The following is a 19228-nucleotide window of genomic DNA, read 5'->3' on the forward strand; positions in this document are numbered from 1 at the left end:
TTTTCCCGCTACTTTTGCATGCTGCAAACGATTCCTTTGCGAAGTGCCCTTTTTCACCGAAATTAGCACAGCATTTGCTTCGGTCATCCTCACTCGTATACGCCCTCTTCAGATGGCCGTATTCCAGGCACCTGAAGCACTTTCTGAGATTCGGCTTTTCTCTTATTCTGCAGACTACCCATCCAATCTTGATCTTATGAATGCCAATCAGATGTTTTGCGTTCACTGCCGTTTGCGTGCCCGCATACGCTTGTCTGATGTTTTTGATCACATTTTTGCCGATGTAACTTAGTTCTTTAATCTGCGATCGGATTTCCCCCTTAATGTATTTTTTAATGGTTATTTCGTCCAGGCCGCGGATCTCCAGCGACAACTCGTGCGTTGGGGCTCCTGTCTGCGTCTGGTCGCCTAGAACCTCTCTATGCTCCTGTATTCTTCATCTCTGCCCTCTTCATTTCGAGTAGCATCTCGTCTTTTGCCGTCTTCCTTATCCGTGAAACGTTCTCCCCAAGCTTTTTCAGAGCATCTTCCTTTTTAATGGCTCTAAGTATGCCACTGTACCATATATTTTCCGAGCGACCTACCTCAAACTACTTAAAGTCAATTGATCAATTTAAAATATTTTCCTTTTTGTTGCGTTGCGACCACACGAAATATGCATATCATATTTCAAAATAAACTAGGGCACTTTCATTAGATAGTGTAATCCTAAACAAGCTCACCATTAATAAATCAGACTACATTCTCCCAAAGCTGGATTTCAATAGACACTTCCAGGTAAGGATACCATATTCAACAGGAGAGAAGGATACCATCTCAGTCTATACCGACGGGTCCACAATGGACTGCGGAGTAGGCATGGCGGTATTCTTTGCTGACTTGGCATATCCTTCTCTGTACGTTTACCGAACTTGGCTAGCATCTTCCATGCAGAATTACTGGGCATAGAAAAAGCCTGCGAAGTTCTATTAGAAAATCACGAGAATATACATAAAACAACTATATTTACGGATAATGACATGACATGACAAATTCCAGTATAGTTCACAACTGCAAGAAAGCACTAAGCTCAATAAAAGACAAGCTCCAACTAGACTTGATCTGGGTTCCCGGTCACAGGAACATTTTCGGTAACGAAAAAGCAGACGAGTTGGCAAAGACAGGAGCTTTGCAAATAACAGATGGAAAAGCATTACAAAATGCATCATGACTAAACAACTATGGCCAACATATGAGAGGAAAAGAGTAACAGCTACCACAACAGTGCGCTGGCCATTTGGGGAACATGCGTCCAAAATAGGTATGCCCTACAACGACATCTGCCAAGGCTGCGGAGTAGCAGGGAACAAGGAACAAATTTTCTACTTTCTCTGTGAATGCCCAGATCTAACACAGATCCGACACAAAACACTTGGAATCCATAAAGCACCAAACCTTGAATGGTTTTCTACTAAAAGCAAATCAGACATAAGTAGTTTCATCGAAACCTCAAAATAGTTTGAGAGAGAAGGTGAAACGTAATAGCAGAAACAGGAGGTTCTACGAGTAGTGTACCAAAATGGCACATCAAGTGCTAATTACGCCCGATAGAGAGCAAGGCTATACTCCTACCTCCCTAACATTTAAGGGAATGCAATTGATTTAATGGGAGAAGTAGGCCACTTGACAAATATTGTCGCAACTATAAGTGATAGCGCCAATATAACAATTGAAGGAAAAGATAAAGAAAAAAAATATTGTATTAGAAAATAAGACCTTGCTTAGTAAAATTTTTAAATAAACTGAAAGAAGAATTTTGACTGTTAAAACAACAAGTCGGGTCTTCCTTTTCTCGCGACAAGTTAAACCGAAATTTAACATTAATAATTAATATTCGGTATATATATCGTTTAATAAGTTAAACCTTAGTTTAACAAAATTTATAAAACTCTCACAACTGGCGCAGTCGGTAGGAACTTTGTCCCTAGACAAAGGTAAAGAACAAAAAAAAAGCCGTGAAGAGAAATAAATAAATATACCAACAAAAAAGTCGATTTTTTCTAAAATAATAAAATAGCCAGTAAACTGAAAAAAGAACTGCTCAGATATACACTTATAACTACTACAATGGTAACTAAACAACCAGGATCTAAATCTAATGTCGGCATCAGACCACCTGAAGGAAGCCGCTAAAATTAGAGAATTTAGGGGCGATGGAATAAGCAAGGAAATACAGAACAAACACTAGTCGTGTTAATAGTAATCGTTTCAATAATCAAAATCAAAGTAATAACATAACAAGCTCATTTAGATGGAGTTACCAAAAACATAACTATTATAATGGTGCAAGGTTTTCCCTTGAACCATACCTTCCGTTAGTAGAATTAACAATCAAAAGTGAAAAGATTATATGCCTAATCCAATCAGGCTCTGCTACGTCCCTTATTGATAATAGAAAATTATTTAAGTATAAAATAATACTACCTAATAACTCAAGTCAATCCGGTAATTTAATAGTGAATTATTTATCAAATGGGAAATAATAACAAGCTTACCCCACGAGTTTAACGCAGATGTGTCATTTAAATTAACTGACCCACATAATAAGGATTCGATGCTATCTTTGGGCAAATCATATTAAAACTATTACAAGCAGTTATTGACATGAGAAACGATACCTTAACAATTAATAACGAAGTGATACAATTTATGAGTTCTTGCCCATATAATTTTAACGAAATTTATCAATTAGAGAGGTCAGAAAATAAGGATGAAGAGACATTTTTAGTTAGTAAGTTAATAAAAAATTACAAAAACTTATTATATAAAGAATGCAATGATCTCACAAGTACACCAGCTATTCAAAACAAGATAGTGACCACGATGAACACCCCAGTATATTCCAAAATTTATTACATGAAGAAGAACAAATTCAAGAAATGTTAAAACAAGGAATCATAGGAAACAACAATTCTCCTTACAATAGCCCTTTATGGATAGTACAAAAATAATCAGATAACTCCCAATCAAAGAAAATACGGATTGTGATAGACTACAGAAAATTAAATAATATCACAATTGACGACAAATTCCCATTTCCAAATATATGTAGATAATATATTACATAAATTAGGAAGAGCAGCATACTTTACGACACTCGATCTCCCAAAGGGATTCTACCAAATCTTAGTAAAAGAAGAAGATCGAAAGAAAATCGCGTTTTCAACCTCTTTTTGTCATTACAAATACGTTAGAAGGCCATTCGGTCTCAAAAATGCCCAATCAACTTTCAAAAGAACACATAAACAAAATATGCGTAGTGCACTTTAACGACATTTTCGTTTTCAGTAAAACATTAGAAGTGCATGTGGAAAGCCTTACAAAAATTTTACATGCACTAAAGAAGCATAGCCTTAAGGTTCAATTTGACAAGTGCAATATTTCTGCCAAGTTTTAACACCTGAAGGACTTAAAGCGAACTTTGATAAGATAAACACAATACAAGATTTAAAATTTCCAGAAACAGCAAGGCAATTAAAGTCTTTTCTAGGAACTACAAGATAATACCGAAAATTAACTACGCTAAAGTAAAAACAAATAATGACAGAAGACCCAGTACTAAGTTATCGGGATTTCAAAAAGAAACACATTAACTACTGATGCAAACAATTTCGCAATCGGAGCCGTACTAAAAAAACGTAAAGGACACGAACGTAGATATTCTACAACAGAAAAGGAGTTTTAGCGATCGTACTTCCGGCCATACTTATATGGTGTCCAATTTGATTTGTTAACAGATCATCAACCATTAAAATGGTTATACGCTAAATCCTAGACTACAAAGATGGATACTAAAATTAGGAGAGATACAATATAAACGAAGATTATATAAAACAAAATATAACAAGGTCTATCTTTAGAAAATAATTTAGACGAAAACGAGGCAAATACAATTCACTCTCAAGAGGAGCAGTTGAACAACCATATACCCATTTTGAACACCATAGTCAATCGATTTAAAACTCACGATAATTTTAACTGATAACAAACAATTGGAGTTCGAAATAAAACACAACAAAAAAAAAATATATGTATCACCAGCAGATTTGGACATCAATATTTCTGATATCCTCAGAAGACATATCACTTCAGGTAAAATTGGCATATACATAAAGCGATGATAATTACCATGAAGGTATGAAATATGAAATTACAACAACAAATTACGGAATTATTTTGATGGATTCGACAATATTAAATTTTTTAAATGTTTATATCACGCTAAAGATATAAATAGTGAAGAAGAAGTCTACAGGCATATCCAAAATTATCACAAGTTCGAAACAAGACACACAGGAATGTCCGAGAACTACGAGGGAATTAAAAGACACATCTACTTTGCAAACTTGAAAAAGCTGATACACAAATTCGTAAACAACTGCGATACAAGCAACAGAGTTAAATATGATAGGCGACCTGTAAAAGCTCAATTTAATTTAACAGAAACACCGAAAGATCGCAAAGAAATCATTCACATACTTAGATTGCTACTCTAACTCGAAAGCGAATTTTCTTACAGGTTCTCTAAATTTGCTATAGCGTTTTTTCTTGAAGATAGTAGTCCTATCTAAACAATAATCGACAAAATATACCAATATAAGTCACGAAGAAGGAACTTTGAAAAACTTATTGCTGATAACGAATTTAAAAGCATTAATGTTAAAGATTTCCTCAGAAACTAAAATATTGAACTACATATAGTAGTATGTACATCTTGTTAAACCGAATAACCACACCTGCAATTATGAACGCCTATAAAATACACTACATAGGAGAAAAAATAGGAGTATTAGGTATAGAAAAGAAAAATTTAAGTCTAACAAATAAAATGAGCAAGGCTATTATAGAATGGTATAATAACAGCTACCAATCAGTTACAAAAGAAAAACCCATAAATATCGAAGAAGGTAAGTGTAACAAAAACATAATTTATGAAAGAATATTTAACGAAAAGTCTAAGCGAATAAATAAAACCAATGAAAACAGAGAAAAATATGTGGAAGAAAGAAATATAGGTTACGTAAAGAATTATAAAAGTGTTAGGCATAAGGAACAACCAAAAATTATAAAAGTAAATATAAACGATATACTACTGTGCCCAAAAAATTAGGTGACATTTGAATTTAAACTGCTCGCGTCGAAGGATTTGGAGAATTATTTTCTTTTTTGGGTTGGTAGTACTGTCAGTCACATTTATGTCAAATTTCACGTCAAAATATTCATTAGTGTTTGAGATACGTGTCGTTTTGTGAGCTCCTAAAAGTGAGTTTTTCGTTTTTTGCGATGTCCAAATATGTTGAGAAAAGAATTTGCATTAAATTTTGTTTACGGAATCAATTTTCTGCTGCGGATACATTGAGGATGGTGCAGAAAGCCTTTGGTGATAAGGCTATGTCTAAAAAAAATGTTTACAAGTGGTATAGTGAGTTCCAAGCCGGCCGTGAACATGTCGAAGAGCGTCCAGGGCGACCATCAACCTCAACCGACGAAGCTTACGTTCAACAAATCAAAGATTTGGTGTTGAAAAACCGTCGATTAACAATTAGAAACCTTGCTGGTGAAGATGAAGTTGGCATATCGAAAGGCTCAGCCAATACCATTTTGAAGGATGTTTTGGGCCTCAAGCGCGTCAAATCTCGACTGGTACCGAAAACATTGAATTTTTTTGAAAAAAGGCGTCGCGTTGAAGTATGTGAAACGATGCTTTTCGACTACCAGGGTGTCATGAAACGCATTATAACTGGCGATGAGACTTGGATCTATGCTTACGACCCCGAAACAGCCGATCAATCGAGCGAATATCGTGCCAAAAGAGAGCCCAGACCAAAAAAATCGCGCCAAAGTCGCTTAAAAATCAAGGTCATGTTGACTGTTTTCTTCGATTATCGTGGTGTTGTGCATTATGAATTCCTTCCAACCGGTCAAACAGTCAACAAGGAATATTATTTGAACGTTGTGCGTCGTTTGCGCAACGCTATCCGCCTAAAAAGGTCGGAATTGTGGAAAGACAATTCTTGGTTTTTACACCACGATAATGCACCATCCCATACTGCCCTCGTAATTCGTGATCATTTCGCCAAAAACTCAACCCATATCGTTCCGCAACCACGGTATTCACCTGATCTGGCGCCGTGTGACTTCTGGCTGCTCACCAAGCTCAAAAGACCGCTCCGGGGACGCCGTTTTTATACAATAGAGGAGATTCAAGCCGCAGCGAAGACGGAACTGAAGGCCAGCCCGGAAAGTGACTACATCCAGTGTTTCGAAGATTGGAAAATCCGTTGGCATAAGTGCATTGCATCGGGAGGGGACTACTTTGAAGGGGACGAAATTGATTTGGAAGAATAAATAAAGAATTTTCAAAATAAATACAATGTCACCTTATTTTGGGCATAGTAGTACATTTAAACAAAGTTAACCGGAAATACAAATCTGCAGAGGCAATGGATCCTGAAACTTTTAATTCTGACAACAATTTGGTTAAGTCATATATAACAATACTACATGTAATAAATCTACAAGAGATATCAGACTTATTATATGAAATAGAATCGAATGTAAAATAGGCACATTCACAAGTAGGACATGCAACACTAAACATGCAGATTAGATTTATAACAACTAAAATAAACACCATCACACTTCACAGACAAAAAAGAGTCATACTAAATGCAGTAGGAACCGTACAGAAATGGCTTTATGGTACCCTGGACGATAATGATAGACAAGACCTAGAGCAACACCGCAATATTATCGACATAAACAACCATAAATAAACAAATACATATTAATACTAACTTCCATAAAACGTTTCTCGAATTAAAAATACTTATACCGGACGATAGGGATATGGTATCTGTGAAACAAAACTCCTTTACTTATCTCTAAAACTTAACATTTTACAGGAAAATGTAGAACACATACAAGACAATATTGCAGCAAGTGATTTAGTGATTTGCTGAGTAAAAAGTAATATGATAACCGATCAAGAAATAACAAAGTCTAACATAAATTCTCAAAAATTAAAAAAAACAATTAAAAATAAAAATAAAATAAATATAAATCTATATTATTACCGCTAGGAGATAGTAGCGACTTTGAGTTAATGTTTCAACAAGTATATACTATACACCAAGATATAATAATAAATTCTACGAATTTAATGATAATATAGACTTACAACGTCTTAAACCAATTAATAACTGTTTGATAAAACGAAGTTGTATGAAAACTTTCAATAAACATTAATTAAGGAATTATATTTGTAAAAAAATATTAAAAATACTAGAATAAAGCGACTGCATTATAACAGTTCTCTCTTAAGTGGAAACTATTTAATAAATTTTTGTAATAGTAGCATAAAAATTAATAATAAAACATTTTCAACAAAAAGTAAAATAATTAAAAACAGCATGGTATTAACAAATGATATAGCGAACATTAAAGATATAAATAAAAACTTATACAATACAACATATACAACAAATGGAAAATATGAACTTCATAGATGAAGTTAAATACCAAAAGCAGCAACAATACATACATTTAGGCATATAAGTATGTATGTATACAATATCAATCATAATTATATTCAGTCTTTCGATAATCAACTATTGTAAAAATAAAAGAAATAATTTTAAAATTACTAATGTGATCTCCCAGGAGAGAGCTAAATCAAGAGGGGAGAAGTTACGTCGATGTCGATGCCAACCACTATCTGTATAACCAATATGAATGCAACTGCAGAACTGCAATAAGGAAATAATAAAGATGTAAACGTTACCGACCTACCCCAAACTACTTAAAGTCAATTCGTCAACTTAAAATATTTTACTTTTTTGTTGCGACCACACGAAATGTGCATATTACATATATTTCGAAACGAAGTAAGTGCCCTTGACATTATATCACACTGCATTTCCTTTGCTCATTTCATTATTTTATAAGTATGTTCAAACGAATATTGCGATAGCCAAAGACAAAAAGCAATTAACGTCACAATTAATAGTGCAACGTAAACGCTCAAGGGAATGCAATTGATGTAATGAGAGAAGTAGGCCACTTGACAAATATTGTCACAACTACAAGTGATTGCTTTCTAAATTTCTAAATAAACTGGCAGAAGAATTTTGACTGTTAAAAAGACAAGTCGTGTCTTTCTTTTCTCGCGATAAGTTAAACCGAAATTTAACCTTAATAATTAATATTGAACTAAAGTTCGGTATATATATCGTTTAATAAGTTAAACCAAGGTTTAACGAAAACGTTTTTTCGTTTAGTAAGTTAAACCTAAGTTTAATAAAAATGATGATACTTACTTATTGAACTCGGGTTCAATAACCACAACTCGCGCGCAATGATTATTGCATCCGGGCTCAGACGAGGTGCGGAGGTGGTCTTCTTTATTTTTAAAAGTTTCAATAAGTTTAAAATTTGAATTCGCACTACCCCAGATTTGAATACCATACGTCCACATCATCTAAAGTATTTCTTTTTCTTCTTAATTGGCGTAGACACCGCTTACGCGATTATAGCCGAGTTAACAACAGCGCGCCAGTCGTTCATTCTTTTCGCTTCGTGGCGCCAATTGGGATATTCCAAGCGAAGCCAGGTCCTTCTCCACTTGGTTCTTCCACCGGAGTGGAGGTCTTCCTCTTCCTCTGCTTCCTCCGGCGGGTACTGCGTCGAATACTTTCAGAGCTGGAGTGTTTTCGTCCATCCGGACAACTTGACCTAGCCAGTGTAGCCGCTGTCTTTTAATTCGCTGAACTATGTCGATGTCGTCGTATATCTCGTACAGCTAATCGTTCTATCGATTGCGATATTCGCCGTGGCCAACGCGCAAAGGACCATAAATCTTTCGCAGAACTTTTCTCTCGAAAACTCGCAACGTCGACTCATCCATTGTTGACATCGTCCAAGCCTCTGCACCATATAGCAGGACGTGAATTATGAGTGACTTATAGAGTTTGGGTTTTGTTCGTAGCTAGGGGACTTTGCTTCTCAATTGCCCACTCAGTCCGAAGTAGCACCTGTTGGCAAGAGTTATTCTGCGTTGGATTTCCAGGCTGACATTGTTGGTGGTGTTTACGCTGGTTCCAAGCTAGACGAAATTATCTACGACTTCAAAGTTATGACTGTCAACAGTGACGTGAGTGCCAAGTGGCGAGTGCGACGACTGTTTGTTTGATGACAGGAGATATTTCGTCTTGCCCTCGTTCACTGCCAGACCCATTTCTTTTTCGTCTTCTCCTGGCGTTGTGCGTTCAATGCCATTCAGTAGGCTGGAGAAGTCTTCCCTCTATAATCTAAGTATGCTCTGGACATCGGTGACCAGATCACCTTTGGGGGTTCTGCAAGAGTATGCTCCGGTCTTGAAACCTTCTCTAAGCCGCCGCATCTATTCGTAGAATTTTCGAGCATTACCCCTGTCGGCCAGCTTATCAAGCTCTTCGTACTCACGCATTTCGGCCTCTTTATTTTTCTGTCTGAAAATGCGTCTCGCTTCCCTCTTCAACTCTCGGTATCTATCCCATCCCGCACGTGTTGTGGTCGATCGTAACGTTGCGAGGTAGGCAGACTGTTTTCTCTCCGCTGCGACACGGCACTCCCCGTCATACCAGCTGTTCTTTTGCACTTTCCGAAAACCAATGGTTTCGGTTGCAGCTGTACGTAAGGAGTTTGAAATGCCGTCCCACAGTTCCCTTATACCGAGTTGTTGACGAGTGCTCTCAGAGAGCAGGAGTGCAAGCCGAGTAGAAAATCGTTCGGCTGTCTGTTGTGATTGCAGCTTTCCGACGTCGAACCTTCCAAGTATTTGTTGGCGTACGTTTTTTGCTACACAGAGGCGGGTGCGAATCTTGGCTGCAACAAGATAGTGGTTCGAGTCGATGTTAGGACCTCGGAGCGCACACACATCTAAAACACTGGAGACGTGTCTTCCGTCTATCACAACATGATCGATCTGGTTGTTGGTTTTTCGATACGGAGACAGCCAGGTAGCTTGATGTATCTTCTTATGCTGGAATCTAGTACTGCAGATAACCATATTTCGGGCCCCGGCGAAGTCGATCAGCCTCAACCCATTTGGGGATGTTTCCTCGTGGAGGCTGAATTTACCGACCGTCGTGCCAAAGATACCTTCTTTGCCTACCCTGGCGTTAAAGCTGCCAAGCACGATTTTGACATCGTGGCGGTTCAGCTCTCATAAGTGCACTCCAAGCACTCATAAAAGGCATCTTTGGTCACATCGTCCTTCTCTTCCGTCGGGTGGTGGGCGCAAATCAGCGATATGTTGAAGAACCTCGCTTTGATGCAGATTGTGGCTAGACGTTCATTCACCGCAGTGAATGATAGTACTCAGCGACGGAGTCTCTCTCCCACCACGAATCCCACACCAAACTTGCGCTTCTTTATATGGCCACTGTAGTAAATGTCACAAGGACCTACTCGTTTTTGTCCTTGTCCCGTCCATCGCTTTTCTTGGACGGCGGTGATGTCAGCCTTTATTTTCGTGAGGAAATCAACCAGCTGGGCAGCGGCACCTTCTCAATTAAGAGAACGGACATTCCAGGTGCATGCCCTCAATTCGTAGTCCTTATTTCGTTTGCCATGGTCGTCATCGAAAGCGGGGTTTCTCATCCGAGGCTGTTGTTGCTTTTTCATTGGAGTGTGTTTTTTACGTGGCGGGTCCCAAATCCAGGGCACAACCCTATGCAGGGGATGTTTCGCTTTCTAACTTTAGCTCGCCTTCAAACGGATGTTCTTAGGCTAGCCAGAGGATACTTGGTCTAAGACCGGAAATCGTGAGCTGCTTGAGTCATATGTAAAGGAATCATTTCTGGCCACTCCCAAGTGAATGGCGATCAGAGAACTTTCCTCACTTGCTTGAACTTCTACACATGACTCCATCCTCCAGCCAGTAAAGCTGCGCCAACTTTAATCTTAGCTGAGTTCTTTTTATTTCTACGTGATCTTTCCAACGCCTCTTATCAATTAGTCAAATCCCCAAATATTTTGCGCATGTGTTTGTTGGTAACAACTGACCATATAAAGCCACTTGAGGACTTGTGCGGACTGTTCAGTATTGATACCAATGTTCCATTTCGTGAGCCACGGTTCTAGAGCATTCAGTTGCTAGTAGTACAGTATTATTAGCATAGATTGCCGTCATTGTGCAGTTAGAGTTGATCACTAGAAGGTTTGCTGTATAAAGAATGTCGAGCACAGGGGCGAGTACACTACTTTGGGGCACGCCAGCATGAATAGATTTTAAATCCGACTCAGCATCACGGCATCTTATGTAGAACGTCAGATTGTACAAGTAAGACTTTAGCAGGAAATAATAAGGCATTGGTAGTTTTTCCTTTAATTTGAATAATAGGCCTAGATGCTAGACGTTGTCAAATGCTTGGTGGAAATAGCAGAGTAGTATTTATTATTTTCCATAGCATCAGTTATAAAGTGTTCTACCCTATTTATTTTTTAAATTGTGTCATAAAATTTTCTGAAGCCAAACTGATAATTCAGAATAAGCTTTTAGAAAAATTGGAAAATCCATTTGACAAGCAACATTTAAAAAAATTGATATATCGGCTTATGGTTTTGTCTACTAGCATTCCAAAGATTGCTCCCTGGATCTCCTGGTTTGGCACCAATTAGAAACGCCTCTTGAGACTTGACTAGAGAACATGCTTCAGCTCCTTTGTGGCGCGATTGAGAAGCGTTTTGTCATTAGGAATTCTACTGACTTGACATTCATGCTGAAGACGTCTGAGCTTCGTGGACGCCCTGTGTGGTTATAGATTCTGGTGTACTTATATTGGCAGCATTGTATATGATATTGGTCAAGACTTCTGCAGCATAATCCATATCTGCCTCAGAAGAAATTGCGATATTGGGGTCCACATTTTTTAATCATTTGCCATAATTTACAATGTTTGCCACTTTGCAAGAAGGTAGGTAGGTAAGAGTGCTGACCTGTTATATTTCGGGCTCAATTAGCAGTAGCTGTGCCATTTTGATGCACTAGTCGTAGGATTTTTTGTTATTGCTATCACGTTTCATCTTCTCGTTGAAACTATTTTGTGGTTTTGATGAAGCTACTTATGTTCGATATGCTTTTTGTTGACATCTATTCAAGATTTGATGCTTAATGGACACCATGTGCTCTGTGTCGGATCTCCGATAGGGCTGGGCATTCATGGTATCTGTAGTCTGAAGATACTTTTCCTGGACCTATTTAATAAGTCGTTACTTCTTTTCTTGTTATATTTCGGCCTTATCTGTTTAGTTATATTGCATTTTGTTGTATTTTTCCATCTGTTATTTGCAACTTGTTGAAATTGTCTATCGATCTCTCTTTTGATCGATCCTAACGGGCTTGGTAATAGCTCCGCCTCGTATTCGTTTAGGAAAGCTCTTGCCTTTGCCAACTCGCCTACTTTTTCGTTACCGAAGATGTTCCTGTGGCCGGAAACCTAAATCATGTTTAGGTGGAGCTTGTCTTTTATTGAGCTCAGTGCTTTCTTGCAATTGTGGACTATACTGGAATTTGTCATGGGCGAAGACAAAGTCAGGAGCGCCGCCTGGCTATCCGTAAATATAGATGTTTTATGTATATTCTCGTGGTTTTCTAATAGAGCTTCGCGGGCTTTTTCTATGCCCAGTACTTCTGCTTGGAAGATGCTAGCCGAGTTCGGTAGACGTATAGAGAGAGATATGCCTAGATCAGCGGAATATACTCCCGTGCTACTTCGCAGTCCATTTTGGACCCGTCCGTTTAGACTGAGATGGTATCTTCCTCCCCTATTACGCCCCTTCTCTATTCTCATCTAGAGGCTATCCTCACCTGGAAGTGTCTGTTGAAAACCAGCTTTGGGAGAATGTAGTCTGATTTTTTAAAGTTGAGTTTGTTTAGGATTACACTATGTCCGTAGTTTTGCTGATTCCAACCACCCAATTCTTTTATTATTATAGCAGAACATGCTGCTGTTTTGTGAATAATTCTAGTGGGTATCATATTAACGGATTCGTTTAGAAAAGCTCCTACCTTTGCCAACTCGTCTGCTTTTTCGTTAACGAAAATGTTCCTGTGGCCGGGAACCCAGATTAAGTCTTTCAGTGAGCTCAGTGCTTTCTTGCGGTTAAGGACCATATTGAAAATTTGTCATGGGCGCTGACAAGACCAGGAGAGCCGCCTGGTTATCCACGTACATAGTTGCTTTATGTATCCGCTCGTAGTTATTCAATAGAGCTTCTCTATGCCCAGTACTTCTGCTTGGAAGATGCCAGCCGAGTTCGATAGACGGTTAGAGAGAGAAATGTCCAAATCATCGGAATATACTCCTGTGCCTACACCGCAGTCAATTTTGGATCCGTCTTTATAGACTGAGATGGTATCTTCCTCCCCTATTAGGCGCTTCGCTATTCTCGTCTAGAGGGTTTCCTCACCTGGAAGTAACTATTAAAATCCAACTTTGGAAGAATGTAGTCTGATTTATTGACGTTAACTCTGAGTTGATTAGGATATTACTATGTCCATAGTTCTTCTGATTCCAATCACCAAATTATTTATTCTTATTGCAGAACATGCTAGTATTTTGTGAATATTGATGTATATTCGTATTTAATAATAAAGATCACATTAGCAGTGGGACATGACTTTATTGCACCAGTAACACCTGCACATGCTGCTCTTTGTATTCCATTAAATTTTCTGATCTCGTATTGTTTCTTTAGCGCTGGCCACCATTCCAGTGCTCCATATGTAAATATAGGTCTAATGACAGCCGTGTACATCCAAATGAGTATACTAGGTTTAAATACCATATTCCTGCTGATGAATCTCTTGCAAATATAGTAAGCCATATAGGCTTTTCTTTGTTCCTTTTTTATATTTATTTTACAGGTCAGTTTGAAGTCAATCTTCACTCCAAGTATTTAGATGTGGGGGACAGAGAGCGTTGTACCATTTAGTACGAGAAGATTAAACAAGGGAATTTTAGTTCTGTTTGTGAAAAGCATCAGTTCAGTTATATTAGAGTTAACAACTAGTCCATTGTTCGCAGCCCATCGGTTTATGGATAGTGCTCTTTATATAATCTCATTGACTGTTGAAGGAAGTATTCCTGATACCAACAACAATATATCGTCTGCATATGCTACTACTTTCACCTCAGAAGTTGCAGTCCATCAGCACATTGTGTCGTCTAAGCCACCATGTGTCAGAGAATTAATAATCGTGCTTACTTATATTAATAAATGCTCCTTTTATATGAAGAAGTGCAGCCATAGTGTATTCTTGGTAATGTAATGATTTTTCAATTACGTTTATCACATCGTAAAGGGCAGTTTCGGTTGATCGGCCCTTTATGTATACATGATGGGGCTTCGATAACGTATCCGCCATGGTTGATTTTATACATTATGTAAATCCATTAGCCTTTCTAGTATCTTCAGCATGAAAGATGTGAGGCTTATAGGTCTAAAATCCACAGCAATATCGTGTGTTCTTTTGCTCGGGTTTGTTAGGAATACCTCTTTAATTCTTTTCCCACTTCTTGGGATGCAAAGCTTCCTTTGTATATATTTTGAAGCCTTTGAACCATTGGTTCTTCCAGCTTTGGCAGCATTATGGGCATAGTCCCGTCTGGACCTGCCGGTGGGAAACTATTTACGGCATAGTTAATTTTTTTTGTCTACTATCAGGCCTAGGTACTCAGCTGCGCTTACCAGTGTTTCTGGTTAAACCTCGGTTATCGCATTTTGCTGACTTCCAGGGAAATGCGTTTTAATACGTACTTCCAATGATTTTTCGGCAGAGGAGGTCCACGCATTTCTATCAGTCTTTATGTAAGCAGTATTGGTGTGTTCTTTGGATAGCATTGGACATGCAAGGCTCATCGGACACCCTCCAGTCATCCACAACGAAACTATCTATGTTTGTTGATATCGTTAGGTCCAAGACTTCCTCCTAACCCGGGAACCTTTGAGAGCTTGGGAAAATAAAAGTTGGCCTATCGCTCTTGTTGCATATACTTAAATTGCTACTTAAAATAGTATATTGTGAAAGCGACTCACTTTTCTCCATCTTTACCTCGTTATATCTGCTGTGCTGTAATTTGTGCAAAGGAATGCATTTGTATTCATTGATCTAGAGGGGGCAACCAAATGCGAGCACGAGATCTCTTCGGGATATCCTTGGCGTGTGTAATCTTGAGGGGGTGGCCAACAAAGGCGTCGCTGATTTTTAGCAAAGGTACCCGTTAGGAAATCCAGAGGGGCCTGGTTCGCGCACTTGATGACCTTGTTACCCCTAAGGGTTTCAGAGGAGTCAAACTCTGGGTGGGGACCTGCAGGATTGTCGAGTTCCCACGAGTAGGCCGGAAAGAGTTGGTCACTTGTCCGCAGAGCCCGTATGCGTGAAGAAGGCATTTTAATACCTCCAGCCTCGTCCGGGCATCGGAGGGGACCCTTAGCGATAATTTTTTCGTTACCGCCTGCCACCATAGGGCGGTGGTAATGCGGATATTCTCAAACTTCCACAATAGGAGATGGGCGTTCTACCGAAGGTTTATTATCCATATAACCATTATGGGACTTATGAGGTGTCTCTGTTTGTTCGTAAGAGTAGATTGCGTTCCCATTTGGAATGCGCACTTGACTATTTCTTAAGCCCCTTCGCCATGTCAAGGCGACCAACGTTAAAGGAGTGCCAAGTACTCTGGTGGGTTTATTCATTGCGAGTTCCGGCATATTCACTTCAAGCAGAACTGCGCTGTGATCAGATAGGAGCTCCGAACAGGTGGTAGAGCATATGTACCTTGAATTAGAACCTTTCGAAATATCAAAATCAAAAACATCTGGAATCTTCGTTAGGTCGGACGGCCAGTTAGTGGGTCACCAGTTTAATAATACATTAAATCTTTGTTCCAAATGCCATTCAAAAGTGCTCTACCTTTGGTATTTGTGAGCGGTGAACCCCACCAACTGTTTTTGGCATTATACTAATTACCAGCAATGAATTTATTACGAAATTGGTTCATATTTTGCTCATTTCACGGCAACATTACCATTGCTACCTGAACCCAAGGATACTGTGAGGATTTAATTTCCGTGTGAGAAATATCAGATTTTATAAGAACTGCAGCTCTTGCATTACCACTAGGGTGATTTGATTTTACAAGAGCGTACCCTGCTATTTTAAAATAAGACCGATAATTGAAATGAGTTTCTGCTACAATTAGAACATCGATGTTGTAAGTTTTGACATAGTGTTCGACTTCAGTTTTGCTTTTCCAAAGGCCGTTGGCATCCCATATGGCAGTTTTAAGTCTTATTTGATTTAATTAATTGATGTGAGGAGTTGAATAATCATTTGGGTAAATTGAGCAGTCATCTATATTACTATTTACTGTATAAGCACTTCCAATTTTTTCAATATTGATTCATCATTAACAGCTGAGGAGATCATAGGTTGAGAAAGGTTACATGACTGTACCTCCGAGTCGTTCAGCAAGAAACTGGCAGAGGTAGGAGTAATTTGACTAGATGGAGAATACTGAGTTCCCGACTGATAGTTTCTTCCTTGCAATTTAAAAAAACGATGGGCTGTTTGCTTGTATACTTTGCATCCTTTATAGGATGTGCTTTTCTCCACAGTTAGCACATCAGGCTATTGTTCATTTCAATTCAGTGCAATCAGATGTTAGAGGATTTAAAATTTTCTTGGTGGTTCGAAACATACAACTGCACGACAAAGTCTTATGACTTTGAAAATTTGTTTTTTGTTGACGCTGGGCTCAAGGTCAATAAAAAATAATAACATTGGTGTTTTGTTACATAATTTTTGCCATTAGTGAGGTGACGAACTATGTGTTCTTGTTTGGCAAGCTCACTCTTGATGTATTTCAGAAGAGTTGTATATTGAAGACCCTTCAGCACTGTTTTATACGCACGCTCCTCCTTCATTTCATATGTGTCAGTGAGAACCTTACTACTTTTCTGTACCATCACTACCATTGAACATAAGCCTTACTTTGTCATCTCTGCCTGACTTGTAGGTAAACATGTATTTACCCGCAGCTTCCTCAATCGTGGTTAACATGCCTATAATATTGTTTATGTTATTCACAAAAATTGGTGACGGTTTTGATACTGTACGGACGGGCATATCATTGAACGTTTCCAGATTATTAATATTGTCTGGTGGAGAACTGTCAGCTAGCAATGCGTAGCGTAGCCGCTTAAGATGTGGAATTTTCCGAAATAGTTTTTTTCTTTTTGACGAAATTTTCTTTGTTTTCCTGATAAATCAGTGTCAGAATTCTCAATATCTGTTTTCATTGGGGTCTCTTTTAAACTGCTGCCTTCGAAGATGTCCTTTTGCGTTTAGAGGGTGCTGTCAGCCATTTAGTTGGTAACTGCCACCAGACCAGCTCAAGATCTGACATCAGACACTACAAATTCACTGTAGCTCCAAACAAAAAATGAGTTTATGCGATTAGTTCTTCAAAAGATTTTAACAGAAATTATTTTTTCGCTTATCTTTACAAAATCATAAAGTATTACTGCTGCGTTTGCTGTTTTTTCTCATTAGATTCACCATTTCTTGTGTTTTCTTTCAGCGTATCGTGTGCAGACGGACGAAATAGACAGGAACGATTGTATGATCGGAGACAATGCTTCTACCCCAGTTCCCTGAGGCCTGGCCTTTGCTATACCAGTCCCGGAAAACAGGGACGAATCGGTGCTTACCCGGGCCAACGCAGGTTACTACTTCTGCGTCCGATGCACACTCCCTGACCAAGGACCGAAGTGGCTGTTTACTGACACACCACGTAGCTGACACCTCAGCAAAGCAAGATTACATCACCCGGAAACATTCCTGTCGAGACTTCTAAGAACTTCCAATGCGCTGCGTTGAGTACCAGTCAGGTTGTTATATTAGCTGCACCCAACATGGTGCACAGACGCTGATCAGGAAGCCGCCCATTATTCGTTTTAACTTATTTCCCAACTGACTTGCTACTATAGGCGGTCGGATATACGCGATTCGTTGACGTCTCCGAAAGCTTAGAACTCAGCTAGAGCGCCTAAATTTGATAGAACAGTTCACTTCGTTAATGGCGGCTGCTTTCTGGGTACGTTCATCTGAACGGACCGGATGATACGACTACAGCAATATGGCGAGTGTACAACCCAAAACTCTAGCCAAATGATTGGAATAGATCCCTGTAACGGTCCTGAGTCAACCAATGTGGCGCTGTACCGAATCGAATGGTTAAAAGTTCGCCGCTACGACAGTTGGTCTGCCCAAGAATCGCAGTCCCAACACTGGGACAGACACCAGGGCCTTTTGGGCACTCCACTCATCGAGAATGAAATGCAATGTGTCACAAAGTAATCGTCCATGACTACCGTGCTGAATCGTAAAACTGTCAGTTGGGTCTGAAAATTTCAGACAGAAACTGAAGGTTGGATCTTCAGTTATTTTGCTTCGTAATTTGAACTCAACACCTAATCGAAATACGAATATTTTAATTAAGAAAAGTAGTAGAATATAAATTTGTTATCTTATATTTACAGTGCGATTCTGTACTGTGATCCAGTATCAAGTCTCTAAATTTGAGATTTTAAGTTAGAGACAATTTTTGAGACGATTTTGCTATTCTGTAAATGACAGTCACAAAATCTATTACATTTCATTACTGAGATGTTTTTACACTTGAATGAAAATAAATATGTCGATAACAAATATTAAATTTTCTATAACATAGTCAAAAACATAATTATCAACAAAAATAAAAGTATATGTTCACTTTGTTTCATAATATTTACAAAGTTTATGTAAAATTGATTTATTTTTAACCCTTTCGTGTTTGAGTTGCTTACAAAAAAACAATCGATTAATATCTATGATGATCTCTATTTAGGAGGAGGGAGTCATGTGTAGAAGTTCAGGAGGATGGAGTCATGTGTAGAAGTTCACGCAAGTGAGGAAAGTTCTCTGATCGCCATTCACTTGGGAGTGGCCAGAAACGATTCTTTTACATATGACTCAAGCAGCTCACTACTTCCGGTCTTTGACCAAGTATCCTCTGGGTAGCCTAAGAACATCCGTTTGAAGGCGAGCTAAAGTGAGAAGGCGAAATATCCCCTACATAGGGTTGTGCGCTGGGTTTGGGAC

The 19228-nt window shown here is 38.6% G+C and overlaps 1 long non-coding RNA gene across 1 annotated transcript in view; it reads left to right on the forward strand.

Annotated features, from left to right (window-relative positions):
• LOC126764466 (uncharacterized) overlaps positions 1 to 18830 on the forward strand; it is a 93428-nt gene extending 74598 nt beyond the window's left edge. Inside the window, exon 6 of the long non-coding RNA XR_007667997.1 lies at positions 17667 to 18830. This is a non-coding gene — a long non-coding RNA (uncharacterized LOC126764466). The remainder of the gene's footprint in view (positions 1 to 17666) is intronic.
• The last annotated feature ends 398 nt before the right edge of the window (positions 18831 to 19228 follow it).

The sequence above is a fragment of the Bactrocera neohumeralis genome, unplaced genomic scaffold (assembly GCF_024586455.1).
Source record: "Bactrocera neohumeralis isolate Rockhampton unplaced genomic scaffold, APGP_CSIRO_Bneo_wtdbg2-racon-allhic-juicebox.fasta_v2 cluster09, whole genome shotgun sequence".
Taxonomy (NCBI): Eukaryota; Metazoa; Arthropoda; class Insecta; order Diptera; family Tephritidae; genus Bactrocera; species Bactrocera neohumeralis.